Genomic DNA, 5,559 nt, shown 5'->3' on the forward strand with positions numbered 1-5,559 from the left:
TCTGAGCAGGGCCCAGGGTGGGCAGGGGGCTGGCTGGGGCCAGCTGGGCTCTCTGACCATAGCTGCCAGGGGCCTGCTGGCCAGGGTAGGACACATGGGGAGCCCTGATGTTTCCAGTGGACAGGCTCCAGACCAGTTCACGGAGCAAGAGCTGGGAGAAGGGGAGAGGGATCCCTGCCTCTGTGTCTTCTCCCAACCCCAGGGCAAAAGTAGGGACGGGGGCAGGGAGAGAGGCCTGTTTTTGTTGTTGTTGTTTTTTTCTTTCATCCTGTCCGTGTTCCTATTCTGAGGTCCAACTCTTCAGACTAGCCTGGATTTGAATCTTGGGGTAAAGGCTGAAGGAGAGGGGTGGTTTGGGCCCCTTTGAGAGCACAGGTGTGGCATCTCCACAGCAAGTCAGACTTGCGCACACCAAGGAAGCCTGACCTTGGGCAGAATACTGTCTCTTCTGCATTCCAGTGATACCCTGTGTGTCCTGCTGCCTGAAACCCACATTCGTGGTCCACCCCCTTGTTGTAAGCTCCACTGTCTCCAGCCTCTTTAAGAAATTGCAAAGTCACTATATTTGTGAAATTTTATCTTTTCTTGGAAGGGCAGAGGCAGGGACCCCAGACTGTGGATGTCGCTTGAGAGTGGCTGGGAGTCTGGGGTGAGAGTAGGAAGTGGGGTTGCACGGTTAAAGGGAAGGAGGCTGTTCAGGAAAGGAAGGCAGCCCTGTGCCCAGCATTGTCAGCCTCTCTGCTTTCTAGACTGTGGAAAGGGGGATATGGGGCTGTGGAAGGACTCACCTCCAGTCTTTCTGGATGTCAGAGGGCAGGGACAGGGGGCCGAGGAGTGTGGAGTCCTAGCCAGGAGCCAGGGTCAGTGATCTTTCCTGCTCCCAGCCCCACTTCGGCACAGCGGCCAAATGACAGACCAGGGAGCTGGGTGAGGGTGCAGAGTTCCACTTCTGGTCATTAGAAGAAGGGACGCTGAGAGCTTGAGATATTTCTGGGGGCTCCAAGAGAGGCAGGCGGAAGCCAGGGACCTGCCACACTCTTGGGGGATAGAGAAGAGGAGATGCAAATTTCCAACCTAAAAGTATGATAAAATAAAATTCCCTTACAGCCACCCACAAAATAGCAAGCCGTGGATGGACAGGTGTGAGCTCATGTAGTCCTGCACTGCGAGGGAGCAGAGCCAGAGACAGGAACACATGTACGAGCGCACATTTGGGAGGTGAGGCCAGGAGACACCAGGAGGGGTGTGGAGACACCACTCCCTCTGGCTGCTCGTTAAGGGCTGCCCCAGTGAGTCTCTGATGGCAGGGTTCAGCCCCCCGCCTGGGCCAAGAATCAGAGCGCAGCGTTCTGGCAGCCCTTTCGGCACCTCCGGCACAGAGATGCAGGTGCTGGCAGCTGGGAGGGTGGCCCGCGTGTGCCAAGGTGGCCTGGGCTCGGGATGTCTGCTACAGCGCTGTCAGTCCCACTGTCCGGATGATGAGACCGAGGCCCACAGGTGTCTGTTGTCCAAGCTCTCCTGGCTGGTGATAGCTATGCTGGGATCTGACTCTTTTCCAGGCCCCAGTCTTATGTGTCAAACGGAGATCATGATACCTACGATCATAGCCAAGATGGCAAGGCTCTCCACCTACTAAGGGGGCTTGTGTGGACAGACTCTGATGGCAATTGCAAACTTGCTTCTGAATATCCAAACCCTGGTGGAAGGCAGCAAAAAGATGTGAAGGCTAATCAACTATACTCCGATAAAAATGTAAAAAGATAAAGATGTGAAGGTTATGGTGTAGAGCTGGGTTCAAATACCACTGGGGCTACTTAACTGCAGTGAGATCTTGGGGAAGTTGCTTAACCTCTGAGCTTTAGTTTCCTCAGCTGTAAAATGGGGCTGATGACATATTTCTGGAGGAGTTGTTATGAGGATTACATAAAAAAACAGGTGACATGGCTGCTGTCCCCAAAGGACTGTGTACATGCCTCGTACCCTCCTCGCCTCTTCCCCTTTGCACCTTTAACTCTGTTATGATTTTGCAGAAAGGTGTGGAGTTTAAATCCTCTGATTCCCCTCTGGGTGGTAATGTTATGGGGGTGGAGGTCCCCTCATTACTGGGAATAGGCCGTGCTTCCCTGCCCACTTCCTTTTTGGTCCCAGGAGGCCTTCTGTTACTGGTGAGCTGGGTTCTTTCCGCCTGAGGCCACTTTATGAGTCATATAAACAAGGACCCCGCAGGGGTTATTTAGAAGGAAGCTTTTCACGGCCTTTAGAGGACCTGACTCTGCAGTCTCCACATTAATGAGGGCCTGGATTGACCCAGGATTTGGCAAAGGCCGGTTCCCGCTTTCAGCATTGTCACCAGTCTCTCTCATGCCCCTCATTCCCACTTTATTTCTACCAGTCGGAAGTAACCCCCTCCTCCGTCTGCCTTTCCATATTTCACCAGGCTGCAGGGTTCAGATCCCTTCTCCTTAATGCTCCCATGCCTTTGCATGTGGTTTTCTGAGGCCCAGATTCGATGTCCCCTTTTCTCCCATAAACCTTCCTTGCCCGCCCACCCCCCCCCGACAGAAGCATCCCTTAACTGCTGCTGAGCCTTAAATCTAGGTGAACCTGGGCAAGAAGGGATTAGGTTAATAACCACCCTCTGCCACCAGGGAGCGGCCTTGCAGAAAGAGTCAAGGGCTGCACAACTTCCGACCTCAAGCAGGAAGTGAGCCTTGCTTCAGTGTGCATAGAACACGGGACCACAGGGACAGCAGTCAGAGTGTCAGTAGACACTGTCCTCAGGTAGAGAGGCATCTGCAGCAGTTCACAGAGTATCAGATAGAGACTCAGGGCTTCCTGCTTCCCTTCCCTGAAGAGGGGCTGAGGCAGAAATGGGCCCAGTCAGGAGCTTGTCCAAGATTCTCAGCAGTGATGCTTAAAGCCCACTTTGGCTTATTCATAAAGTCCCTAGCTAAGGGGCTGAGGGGAAGGTCTACTTGGCAGTTAGAATCAAGATTCTGGTCCAGAGTGGGCTAAACCAGACTAGCAGACCCCTCCCCCAATTCCATCCTGAAGAGGCTCTTGGCTCTCTGAGTGAACACTGCACCTGCTGTGTACTTCCGAGGGGCTCTTGTCCCCTAGTTGTCTGTCACCCTCACCAGGAGGGGGCCTTCAAGGGATCACTTGCTTTGCTCACCTTGGTGTCCCAGGTGAGGCCTGGACCAAGTTCCCCTCCTATAAATGCTGTACTGAGCTGCTCAGAGGTCACTGCCTTTTCTGTGGGCACCTGGAGGGATCCAGACGTCCCACACAAAAGAGGTGAGGGGGCAGCACTGGGGCAAGTCTCTGAATGATAGATGGAGTGGGCCTCATGGAGCCCTGGTCCATATTTACCCCCTCCCTCCAGATGAAACTCTCCGGGACTTCCCTGTCCTCTGCTTGGGTGGTGTGTGGCCAGTCTTACGTAACAACTTGGCTTGGCTGTAGTCCCCAGTTATTCGATCAAACACTAATCTAGGTGTTGCTGTGAAGGCGTTTTTAAAAATAAAAAAAAAAAATTTTAAGATGTGATTAATGTCTACAGTCAGTTGGTTTTAAATAGGGTGAGCCCAACTCAATCAGGTGAAATACCTTACGAAGAGAGCCAAGGCTTCTCTGAGAAGAAGAAACTCCTCCTGTGGATAGACAGCAGCTTCAACCCGTGCCAGAGAGTTCCAGCCTGCCCTTCCTGGTGGCCTGCCCCATGGATTTCGGATTTGCCGATCTGGCCCTCACAGTTAGATAAGCCAATTCCTTGCAACAAATCCCCTAATATGTATCTCCTATTGGTTCTGTTTCTCTGGTGGAATTCTACCTGTTACAGGTGGGCTGGGTAAGCTCCCTGTGCCAGGGGAGGAGAGGATGAATCAGGGTGATAGAACCATTTTGGTATCAGGGCACTCACTGTATAGAAGTCAGCATGGTAAGACTTTGATCACATTTAACCCTCTAAGCATCATATGTCATAAGTACTGTTATTATCCTTATTTTATAGATGAGGGAACTGAGGCACAGAAGAGTTAAGTTAAGTGCTCAAGGTCACACAGGATGCTGCAGGCCAGGCTCAGAAACTCCCGACTCTAGAGCACAAGTTCCTAACCTTTTTGTACCAGCAACCCCTTTTCCAGCCTAGTGAGGCTGTGGATTTCTCCTGGGAAATATTCTTTCGTATGCATAAAATAAAATGCACAAGGTTACAAAGGAAGTCATTAAAAATAATTATCAAAATAATTTACAGCACAAATTTATGATGTGGTAATACATGTGCTTTCCTGTGAATGCATTCCGTTAACTAGACTAGTGAGGGTCTACGTGTCATGTGACTGCATCATAATATCTGTTCCCTGTGCTATGCCATGAGAATGCATGTGACGCTGCTTGGTGACAAGTAGAGCTAACACTACTTGTGGCTCCTTGTTTGCTTTCCTAATGGAAGGAAATGCTAAATTTCAATTAGGGTGATACTTAAGCTGTGTTTTTTCCCCATGCAAGTTCACAGATTCCCCAGAATGCTCCGTGATTGGAGTGTAGACTTCACCACCGCACTGGGTGCCTGCTCTGCAGAGATGGTAGTGGAACACGTTCATGGACACGAGTGAAGCCCTGTTACACGGCAGGCACACAGCAGACATGCCTTCCCTCTCTCCACTCCAAGAGTCAGATGGGCAAGAGGAACCAGGGTCCCAGGGGAGGAGACAGTCAGCAGGAATGGCTTCTGTGCCAAGCTCAGCCCGTACAACCCCTGAGGACTGGCGTGCCCTCGCACTGGCACTGGTGGCCCGCAGGCCCAGGCCCACTCCCATTCTCTACACATCCGTGGTGTCATGGGGACGCCCAGTCCTGAAGCTCCCTCACCATTCCTCTTGGAGACAGAGGCCATGGCCACCTGTACTTCCCGCAGACCCTTCTCGTGTTCATGTCAACGTGGGCCGCACTCAGCCAGCTGACTCACCCTCCGGCGTGTAGAGTAGCTTTGCCAATCTGTGGTGGAGGAAGCCCAGGCAGAGCTTTTCCGGGTGGAGAGCCAGGAAGGGAGTAAGGGCGAGAGGTAGGCTACCCACCCCCCTCGCATCTCCAGAGAGGGGAGCCTGATGCATAGTGGCCAGAGAGGCCCTCCCCCCACACGTCTACCTTCCCTGCTTTGACCACCAGGCCAGCCCTGATGAAACTAACCTCCCATCATGACAGCCGGTTTCAGCTTGAGCCTCATTCCCACCTCTACCCCTTTCCCTCTTCAAGTCACTTCTCTCACTGTGAGAAGGCAGTAGAGAGGGACCTAAAATGCCCTAATGTTCATCAAGTGTCAGGCACTTTGAATACATGATCTCCTTTGTTCTCTCCAGCACCCTGTGAAGTGCTGCTGAGACACCAGTTTGATGGGTGAGGACGCCCAGGCTCAGAGGGGTGTTGCCCAGCAGTAAGAGGCCAGGATCTGAACCCAGCTCTGGCACCAAGATTCACTCTCTCTCCACTTCACAGGCTGCTTTCCCCTGGTCAACCTTTACCGATTCCTGGTACCCAGCTCCTAGGCTGCACAGGCAT

The sequence above is a fragment of the Leucopleurus acutus genome (assembly GCF_964270905.1).
Source record: "Leucopleurus acutus genome assembly, chromosome: 6".
Taxonomy (NCBI): Eukaryota; Metazoa; Chordata; class Mammalia; order Artiodactyla; family Delphinidae; genus Leucopleurus; species Leucopleurus acutus.